The 10,985-nt window shown below is 43.4% G+C and overlaps 1 long non-coding RNA gene across 1 annotated transcript; it reads right to left on the bottom strand.

Moving 5' to 3' along the window:
• Positions 1-670: 670 nt before the first annotated feature.
• LOC116555351 lies at positions 671-7,032 on the bottom strand. Its single transcript, XR_004270491.1, has 3 exons — positions 6,235-7,032; positions 1,039-1,910; positions 671-896 (listed from the first exon to the last, which is right to left on the bottom strand). It is a non-coding gene; the product is annotated as an uncharacterized LOC116555351 (long non-coding RNA).
• Between the last annotated feature and the right edge of the window lie 3,953 nt (positions 7,033-10,985).

Here is a 10,985-nt window from a genome sequence, read left to right as displayed (position 1 = left end):
ACCCTCCCCATCCTGACCTTTAAAATGAGAAAAATACAGTAATGCCAACAGCATCTTCTCGTTTGATTCTCATGTGGATAAAAGGAGGCAACAGATGGAAAGCTCTGAGCCTGTTATCAGCGTCCATCCAGTACATAGTGACTGTTAGGACAATTGGCCATTTGTGTTCCTCTCCAGTTTTCCCATAGCAAGCTGCACCGAAATGCTTTAAATGGCAAAACTTCATTGTTTTTTTCCAGGGCAATTCAGTAGATGGCAGCCAGACTGAAGGGAAGAGGGACTACAAGATGTGGAGTTGGTGGTGGTGGCCCTGGTGAGGAAAGGAGTATGGCCAAGAGGTCGGGATTTGTTCTAGATCAAGAAGGAAGAACCTAGAACCAGCCCAGAGACTTCACAGCTACAAAGAAAAAAAGGGTGGGTGTTGCAGTGGCTCACACTTGTAATCCTAGCACTTTGGGAGGTCCAGGCAGATCACGAGGTCAGGAGTTCGAGACCAGTGTAACCAACATGGTGAAGCCCATCTGTACTGAAAATACAAAAATTAGCCAGGCGTGGTGGCACATGTCTGTAATCCCAGCTACTCAGGAGGCTGAGGCAGGAGAATTGCTTGAACCGGGAGGTGGAGGTTGCAGTGAGCGGAGATTGCGCCACTGCACTCCAGCCTGGGTGACAGAATGAGACTCCATCTCAAAAAAAAAAAAAAAAAAAAAAAAGAAAGGATATGATTATTGCCAAAACCAACTTGTAAAACATCACCATGAAATGCCACCAAGCTACCTACAACATACTGGGCATACCTTCAGGGGAAGGCAGAAACAGCTGTGCAATTTTTGATTGCTTCATTTTTCTCTTGCATTTCTAGTTCAGGATTGGTTTTTGTTTTTTTGTTGTTATTGCTGTTTCGCATTCCAAGAAAAATTTTTTTTAAATCGCTATCATCTGGGCCTGGGCCTACAGGTTTTTCAAGGATATGTAATCTGTTCATTACTTACACTAGTGGGGCCTGGGCATGCCAGCCTGAAGAAAAGGAGTATTCACCCCTGCTCAGAGTACATGAGGGGTGTTCGGATGGGCACTGCAGGGTGAGTCGGGGCTTCACTTGTGTGTGAGTTTTCCAGGCTACTGTAACAAATGATGAGAAACTTGGTGCCTTAAAACAAGAGATGGATTTGAGGTGTCAGCAGCCTGTGCTCCTGCTAAAGCCTCCAGGGAAGAATCCGTCCCAGCCTCCTCTAGCTTCTGGTTCTCCTGGCCTCCTTCAGCTCCGGGCAGTGTCACTCCAATCCCTGCCTCTGTCCAGGCATGGCCTTCCTGCTTCCTGTGTCCCTCTGTGCCTCTCCTTTCCTTGTAAGAACACTTTGAATGGATGTAGAGCCTACTCTATTCCAGTAAGCTCTCACTTTGACATCCTAAACATATTATACCTGCAAAGATCCTCTTTTCAAATAAGGTCATACTCTGAGTTTCCAGGTGGACATGAATTTTGGGGCAATGGTAGTCAACCCAGTACAGCTTGGAGCCTGAGATAGGAGTTACTGATGGGGCTTGTGGGGACCCAAAGGAGAGGGCTGAATGGCAATTGGTCATGAAGCTAGGAAAAAAGAAATACTGAAATAATAAATAACAAGAGGAACAACCTTGGGCCTTGCCTTGGGCTAAGTGTCTCCAGATATTATCTCACTCAATCCTTACAACACATACATAGGGTGATTGCTATTGTTAACCCTGTTTTGCAGAGGAGGAAGCTGACGTTTGTCTGTGCTGTGGGACTTGTCCACCTTCATAGACTGAGTCAGTGGTAGGGTGGCAGAGTCAGCATCTGAGTGCAGGTCCGTGTGTCTTGGATCTGAAAAGCTCTGGTTCTGAAATTTTATAGAGGATAGCAGCTGTGCACCGTGGTTCCTTGGGCCCTGTTGAGATTAATGCAGAAGACCAACACTAAGTCTTTAATAAACATTTGGCACACTGAATAAGATGAGTAAGGTTGTCTTTTACCTGGAAATCATTTTCTTTACATCTTTAAAAGTACCTTGATTTTTTATTTTTTCCATCACCTCCAACAAATATTCTTTCTACCTTTTTCATAGGTCTGGCAAAAAAAAAAATCTAAAATTTCCAGAACATTATTTTAATTTGGGAGGAGCCCTTGAAAGCCTGTGTGAGTAGAACCGTGGCAAGAAATAAGCAAGCAAATATGCCGTGTTGGGGACTGGCCATCTGAGTTCTAGGCCTGCGGCTGTCACTGAGGTGCAATGTGAATTCTTCCCATCCCTGGGTCTCCATGTGCTTGGTTGAACACTCCTCTAAGCTCAGGCTTACAGAAGAGGCTTCCTGAGTCTGGGGCAACTCCTACTTGCTCTCACTCTCCACAAATCCTTGCCATGGTATCTCCACTAGGAAGCAACCTCTTTACCAGGAAATGAAAAGTGGCCCCAAATTCTGTCTGGCCTCGTTGGCCACAGGTCTTTACCTTCCTGAGAGCTTTTCCTCTTCAGTGTTTGCTTTTCTCTTCTTTGAAGAAATCATTGGACCCAAAGAAATTCGTGACTACTGACACGGAATTTCGCTTTATAATGGGATATTGACTTTCTCTGTGTTTCAGATGGTTCCAGGACAGTGTGATTATACCCCACCCTCACCCTGCTCTTCTCTGTTCAGGCCTTAGCCAGACCGGAAAAAGAGGCAGGACCCAGATGTGGAGGTGATGCTTCTAGCCCACCAGTCAGAGCTTGGTGCCAGGTTTCTAAGCTACTCTAAGAGAACACCACCATGTTCATTTCTGGGCCAACCTAAACACATGCTGATGGCTAAAAGAGCTGCTTCTTAGAAGTATGGCATTTTGTCTAGTCTCTGGAATAGATTTTCTATTTTATTTTTCATTGAAAAATAACTGGTGTGCCATATCCTCTCACTGTCTCCTGAGGATTTGTTTCTCCTCAGTCATTCGCATTGGGTGGGTAGATGGTTCATTCTATATACAGAACTGTCCTGGGTACCCTAGAAGTAGAATAATCTCATTGAGGTGAGGGCAGCCTGCAAAGGTGAAGTGAGAAAGGGGTCAGTACAGTTGCTTTTGCAATGTGCCTCACCACCTTCACAGGCTAGGCACATTGGGAAGGCAGGAACTGGGTGTACCAAGCCTAGGAAAGATCTCTGGAGTGTCTGATGCCCGTTATTTCTTGATGTTTCCGTAGATAATGAAATGGGATAAAGGAAGATTGTAGAAGTGGCTAAAGCTTCTCAACAGCACTTTGCCTTGAGTATTATTTGCTTTTTTGTGGATTGAAGCACAAGGTGCCTCATGTAAATGTGGCTGGAACTCTCTTTGATCTAGAGAATGCATTTAGAGAACACAATCTGTACTACCAATAACATAGTCATGGACTCATAATCCATTCACTGATGTACTGATCCACTTATGCAAAATACTTTTTGAGCATCTGCTACATAGCTGCATAGCACATAGGCTATGTATATGGGATCATTATATAGATCAGGGGTCAACAAATATTTCTTGTAAAGGTACAGAGAGTATTTTAGACTTTGTTGGCCATAAGATTTTTGTTGCAACTACTAAACTTTGCCATTATAGTATGAAAACAGCTATAGACAATATGTGAGTGAAAAAGGGTGACTGTGTTGCAATAAAACTTTATTTATAAATGCACATAGTTAAGTGGATGTGGCCATGGTAACCTCTGGTACAGAAGAGTAGGATAGAGCTTTTATTAATTGGGAGAGATATACTTTCTTATCATTGTTTGTTGTATGCCTAAGTAGGATAAGCAGGGAGAAGAGGTAGGAGACAATGGGAGAAAACTGAGGCTGTTTCCCCAAAGACGAAATATGTAGCTGAGCTTTGAAGGATGAATAGGAGTTCAACAGGCTAAGGAGATAACATTTCAAACACAAAGGAAAGAATATGTGAGAGTCCAAATGTGTGAGAGAGTATGACCTCTTCTAGGAATGGGAAAAAACTCTTCATACACTTTGAAAAATGATAAAAAAGGAAGAGAAAACACAAGTGCATTTCTATAATGATTATTGCAAAGTCTTGATTTTGCCTATTGGATCAAAAAAGATGGAGCAGCCCCCAGATTCAGGAGCAGAAACCTGGAATCTAAGTACCAGGGCAACAATCTCAGTATTGATAGTTATAATGATAATTTAATGAATGGTTAATTATTTGCCAGGTATTATACTAAGGTTTTAATTCATTTTCTTATTTAATTCACTATGGAAATAGTATTATCAGACCCATTTTACAAATAAGGAAATTGAAGTACACGTTGATTAAGCAATTTGTAAAAATTTGCATAGATTTTTAATGGTGGGAGTGGAATTTGAATCCACATGTGAGTGACTTTAAAGCTCGTGCCCTTAAGCACTAGATCAGTTGTTCTCAAACTTAAATATGCATAATAATGACTTGGGGGATTTGATATAACATAGGTTTCCAGCCTCAGAGGATTTGGAATCACTGGTACAGACTGGAGCCTGAGAATGTTCATTTTAGCAAGGAAGGTGGTCTTGGTGTGATTCTTGAGAATTACACTCTGTACAGAAAGTTACACTGCATCCTAAGCTCACACCCAAAGTAGGGTGTAGCTGTCTTAGTTTGCACACAGAAAGTCTCTCATGCCAAGAAAACTGGGATAGCTGATCACCCCGCAGGCCTCACTGGAGCCTACACAAACCACTTTTAGCACAATGCCTGGCTCATGTCGGACCCTCAAAAAATGTTTGGAGAATGAGTATGGGAAGGAAGGAATATAGCTCCCAGTGGAAGCCTAGGGTTGACTGACTGACTTGACGTCCCTTCAGCAAGAGATTTGAGGAAAACTTCAAGGGCTAACTCAGAGGGACAGCTTCGCCTGCTGCCCTGAGGAGTTGGTCATAGCCCTGGAAAAAGTGATGCCTCATCATGTTCCCATTCATGCTGATGTGTGCAGGCGACGCTTGTCCTTAATGCAAAAAGAAAGGAGAAGAAGGCAGGAGTAAATCTCTTCTGTCATGATTACTCTCCCTGCCTTTCCACTGTCCTTTCCCTAAACCCTCAACCCTTCCCTTTCCCTTCTGCAGAGAGACCTGTCTAGTGAGCAGTGGGAGTCGAGGGAGGGACCCTGGTGTTGGGAGACTGAATTCTTTTCACATTCTGCCTCTGACCCATTGGTGCTTCTTCTTGGCAAATCAGTGAACCCGTTGGGACCTGATAAATGGCAGTGAAAATCTATGGGGATTGAGCCCCTTTCTTTTTTTTTCCCATTTATTTATCTTATTGCATTTTAGGTTTTGGGGTACATGTGAAGAACATGCAAGATTGTTGCATAGGTACACACATGGCAGTGTGATTTGCTGCCTTCCTCCCCATCACCTACATCTGTGAGCCCCTTTCTTGACTGTCTTACAAGGTTGGCCTGTGGTAAGTGCATGTGGACAGGACTGTGTTAAATCAGCAAGGTTCAGATAACAAAACGCAGTTCTCTGAAACTTCATCCATTCATCACTCCCCTATGCAATGGGTGGCTTGAAGGCCCTGGGCAGAGCCAAGGCTGGCACCAGATTTTTGGAATCTTACTGGTTCAGAACTTTTGATCCTTGAGGAAGAACAGCATGTAACAGATAATCACATACACCAGGATACATAATTATAATCATTATGTCATGATGTGTGCTATAAAAAAAAAAAAGAAGAGTTTCATCAGACCACATAATATGGGGACCTGACCCAGTCTTGAGGGTTATGGAAGATTTCACTGAGAAAATAACATGTAGGGTGAGGTCACAGGTTGAGTTGGAGTTAGCTAGGCGAAGAAAAGTTGGAATGACATTCTAAAACCAAGAAACAGCAGGTGCAAACACATTGTTACAAAGGACAGCGAAGTTTTTCAGTCCGTGACTTTTTTTTCTCCTTCTCCACTTGCTCCCTCTCTCCCTCCTTGTCTTTTTCTCTCCTTCTCCTACATCTCATTCTAACATCTTTCTTGTTTTACTTCTCGTGATTGCTGTACATTCATCTGCTTGCCACTGGTGTTGTTAAACAGATATTACTGCTGGATCCCCAATTTTCATAAATGCTGTGTTGGACTTTCCTTCCAAATTTCCACCTCTAAGCATGCCCCAATATAAACACTGGCATTCAGTAATGTGAAAGAAAATACAAGGCCACAGAAAACTCCACTGAGCTTTGCATGACATTGCAAATCACTCAAAAGCATGATTTCTGGTACTGACCTTGCACCAGCTTTTTGAGGTGTCTTGGGCTCCTGGTGGATCCTGAGGTCTTCAGGTGGGCAGGGTAGCCACAGTTGAGTTGCTTTAGCTTGCAGATTTGGTAAAGAGCTTGGAAGACATTTCCCCAGGAGTAGGAACAAGTGGCATCCTTCCAGGAGAAACAGAACTCTTTTCACATCATTCACTTTGATCTGTGCTACATTAAAATAAACCTTCAGTGTCAGCTTCTGGTGCAAGCCTTAGGACTCTTCTAAATGTATTGTCTTCAGAAAGACATTTTCAATGTTAATCAACGGAGCGCCATGGATTTGACGCTTTGGTATTGGAGCACAGGTTTTGCAGTTATTTATTTACTGAGAGGGAAACAGAACAGAGGTTCCATTTGCCACTCCTGAATTTATTGTCAGTCCTTTTGTGTGGTGTAAAATTGTTAGTCGTCTTCAACAGCTCTCAGAAATAAGCATTCCAAATATATTCGCCTACTGTACAAAGATGTGCTGATGCTACTCCTTGCAATTTTGCCAGAGAGGATCGGAAATAGTAGATGTAACTGGTAGGAAATGAATCTTGGGAAGAAAACAAAAACCTGGGACTTTTGCAAAGTTTATGAAAGATCAGGAATTGCAAAGGTGCTTCCTGGCACAGCCTACTCAAAAATGTGCAGGTTAATCACTAGAGGCATAAAGGAGGGGAAAAACTCATTCCCATATCGACACAGTGGGAAAGGGCAAGAGGATGAACTTTCTGTATGAGAGGGTACCAACCGGTGGTCAACCAATGGACCCACCAGTTCTTCCATCAACATCCACTACCTGGCAACTCATACCCTTCTCTCCTCTCTGCCAAAATAAAGGAAAATGCTCTGACATTGGCTAGAGAAGTGGAATTGTGTAAACTCAACCAATCTGGAAGTCCCCCAAACCTTTCTGCCCATGGGAGAAACTTCCTGAAAACAAACAGGAAATGGAGCATGGGTTGGCAACTATTTCACTACCCAAGTCAAAGGTGTGCTGGCGCAGGAGTGCCCCAGGTCACGGGAGCTGATTGGGCAGATCTCTTCCCAACTCAGCGTTCAGTAACTTCTTAATGGCAGTGTGAACTTGGCCATGATAGGCGTATTTACACCCAGGTAACTGGCAATTGCTACCAATCAGGACTAAGCCGATTTATCATCATACTTCTGCCTAATGTCTATAGTTACCTACTTCCTACCCCGATATTATACGTCTATTTATTTATTCATTTAATTCATATATATTGAGCCCTTATTATGAGCCAGCACTATAGAGTAGGAAATCCCATCCCCATTTATACATTTAAAAACTGAAGTTCAGAGAAGTGAGCTGACTTGTCCAGAAACACTTAGTGCCAGCCCTTTGCCAGGCACTAGGAACACAGGGTGAAAAAGACAGATTAGGCCCCAGCCTACATGGAATTTAGATACCATCTGCTTTAAAATCCACATTTATTGTATACTTATTTATTTTTCATGTTTAAGAAATGGCATTGAGGCATGTAAAACTGCCCAGTGGAACATCCGATCAGTTGAAAAAAACAATGCAGTCACAATGAACTGAAGTCCTGTACCAAAAAGAAAAGTCATTTTATATGTCACTGTGGGTGTTGAAGATGTCTTATTGTGTGACTGATTTTCCTTCATATTGCCAGTCACCAAAAAGAGTCATAGATAAGCTCTCAGGGAAGAATTCCGAGCTCCCATTTTATACATATGAAATGGGAGCGGTTACACCTTTAAAAAGTGGGGGCCAGGTGCGGTGGCTTATGCCTGTAATCCCAGCACTTTGGGGAGACTGAGGCAGGGGGATCACGAGGTCAAGAGTTCGAGACCAGCCTGACCAACATGGTGAAACCCCATCACTACTAAAAATACAAAAATTAGCCAGGCGTGGTGGCGCGTGCCTATAGTCCCAGCTACTCAGGAGGCTGAGGCAGGAGAATCGATTGAACCTGGGAGGTGGAGGTTGTGCTCAGCCGAGATCACCCCATTTTACTGCAGCCTGAGTGACAGAGTGAGACTCTGCCTCAAAAAAAAGAAAAGAAAAGAAAAGAAGTGGGATAGGAGGAGTCAAGGTCGCCTCTTTAGGAAGTGGAATAAGAATAGTGATTGACGCCGGAGGCCTCCAAAACGAGGATACAGATTCCTAGATGCTTTGTGAATAAAAAAGTGCTTCATAATGTCACCCCTGATTGCCATAATTATTAGTGGCTGGCAGTGTTATGACTACCACATAAAAGCACAGTATCTTCTAATACCAAACCTGATCCTGAGCGTAGCTTTCTAGAAGAAAGAACCAATGTTAAGTTTTTAGGTGTTACTGCCTCCATAGCAGCCCTCGATAGAGTTTCCCAGGGTGGTGGGGAGGAGGTAGGGGAGAAGGGGGGTTAGAAAGTCAGGATTTTCTGAGAGCCAATGCTCTGCAGTGTCTGAGATGATAAGCAGACGGAGATTCCATTAGCTCCACTGATCCAGCACTGGGCTTTAGCCAGCAGCAGACCCATCATGAGACCCCGGGCCAAAGACGAGCAACAGCTGCTGGAAACCGAGGCATCTCTCCCCGTCCACACAGTAAACCACTCTTCCTAGCGAAACACGATGTCCTCGTTTCAAGTTATTTACTTATTTTTTATAAAGAAAGCCATGCGAGGCATTAACATTGTGCTGAAGCTGGTTGTGTTCAGAAACTCCACAAATGATAACAAATGTTTTTATGTTTTTTCATTTTATTTTCCAAGCCATACGGATGTACCAGCTCAGTGCATCACTGCTTGTTTATGCCAGAGCAGCTGTCGGCACCCTGATAATGCTCTATAGCGTTGCTCCAGTGCAGACTGCCAAACCAATGGAAATCATCTCACAAGTTGAAAAAAAAAATGAAATAAAAATAAAACCCCACTTCAAAAAAGATTTCAACTGTAAACTTCTGCAGGAACGAGGGTCGGGTAGGGAGGTGTAGAATCCTATAAGTAGTCTTAAAATTCAGCATTGTTTTAACCAGGATAAAGTGTGACTCGTCTGTTTAATCAGAACTAGTATTTGACCTTTACAGAGGTACAATTTATGTTTCATGGCCAAGTGCAACTTAGTGTTTTCTTTTTTTAATTATAACACTGTGATTCAGAAGTCAGCCGCAAGAACAGAGTTCGGAAACTTGATTCCCTATAGGTTTTAGGCACTTTTTATGTATTTATTTTTTTTTGACCATGAAAAAATAACCATTCATGATAGTGGTAAACAGCCAAAGACACACATCTCGGCCTGGTGTCCTAGAATCACCCAAGACCTTTAATAAAGTCAGTTCACATGTCCAGCCCCTGTGTCCTACATAGACGAGAGTAAGTCAAGCAGAGGATCACACTACAAAGTAAATTCCTCCAGCTGGAAGGAAGTGAGCTCTGAAGGAACAAATAGAATGTTTTGCTTCTGTTTGGCCTCTGTGAGCCAAAACTCTACCTGCTGGAACTTCCTTTACTGTGAGTATTTCATACTGCAGACAGCTAGGAGGGGACTAGAAAGGATGAGGAAGAGAAGTCATAGGCACAGCTCTCCCATGCAGGAGGCACTATGCATGATCTCCTTCCATCCCTGGCTTCAGCAAGGTGGGCAGCATCTTGCCTGTTCTACAGATGCAGTAATGGAGGCCTGGAGTGGAGAAGTCATTTGTCTAGGGTTATTGTGAGTCGAACTGTATCACTAAAATGTGTGTTGAAGTCCTAACCATGAGTACCTGGGAATGTGCCCTTATTTGGGAATAGGATCTTCACAGATGTAATCATGATCCAAGTTAAGATAAGATTGTACTGGAATAAGGTGGGCCCTTGACCCAACGTGGCTGGTATCTTTATAAGAAAAGGAGGAGAGACACACACACAGAGGCAAATGTCATGTAAAGATACAGACATGCACAGAAAGAATAGGATGTATGGACACACAGTGTGAACACCATGTGACAATGGAGGCAGAGATTGGAACATTGCATCTACGAGCCAAGGAAAGCCAAGGATTGTTGGCAGCCACCAGAAGCTAAGAGAAAGGCATCAAACAGACCCTCCTCTAGAGTCCTCAGTGAGAGTGTGGCCCTGCCGGCACCTTCATTTCAGACTTCCAGCCTCTAAGCTGTGAGAGAATAAATTCCTGCTGCTTTAAGTCACCTCATTTGTAGCTTTTGTTACACCAGCCCTAGGAGATTAATACAAGGGTTAATATGCTTCAGAGAATTTACAGTGGCCGGATAGCTTTTACTCACAGTGAGAAGGAGAAACACTCTTGGCTGGGAGCAGTGGCTCACACCTGTAATCTTAACACTTCAGGAGGCTGAGGTGGGAGATCCACTAGAGCCCAGGAGTTCGAGACCAGTCTGGGCAGCATGGTGAGACCCAGTCTCTGCAATTTGTTTTTTTAATTAGCTGAGCATGGTGGCACACCCCCATAGTCCCAGCTACTCAGGAGGCTGATACAGAAAGATACTTTGAGCCTAGGACTTTGGGGCTACAGTGAGCTGTGATCCCACCACTGCACTCCAGCCTGAACGACAGAGTGTGACCCTGTCTTAAATAAATAAAGAGAGATAGAGGGAAGCAATTTCTATACAGTAATTTTGGTGCATTTCAAAGAATTTCCAAGATAAAGGAGAAATCTATAACAGGGAATGGGAGAATTGGGGAGCATTCTCCATAGCTCTGTTCATGACTTCGTATTGAATGCCTTCCCCATGCCACGCATCTCACCAGCT

Source organism: Sapajus apella, unplaced genomic scaffold, assembly GCF_009761245.1.
Source record: "Sapajus apella isolate SASKATOON/1434 unplaced genomic scaffold, GSC_monkey_1.0 scaffold15, whole genome shotgun sequence".
Taxonomy (NCBI): domain Eukaryota; kingdom Metazoa; phylum Chordata; class Mammalia; order Primates; family Cebidae; genus Sapajus; species Sapajus apella.
This window is presented reverse-complemented; position numbering and strand designations above follow the sequence as displayed.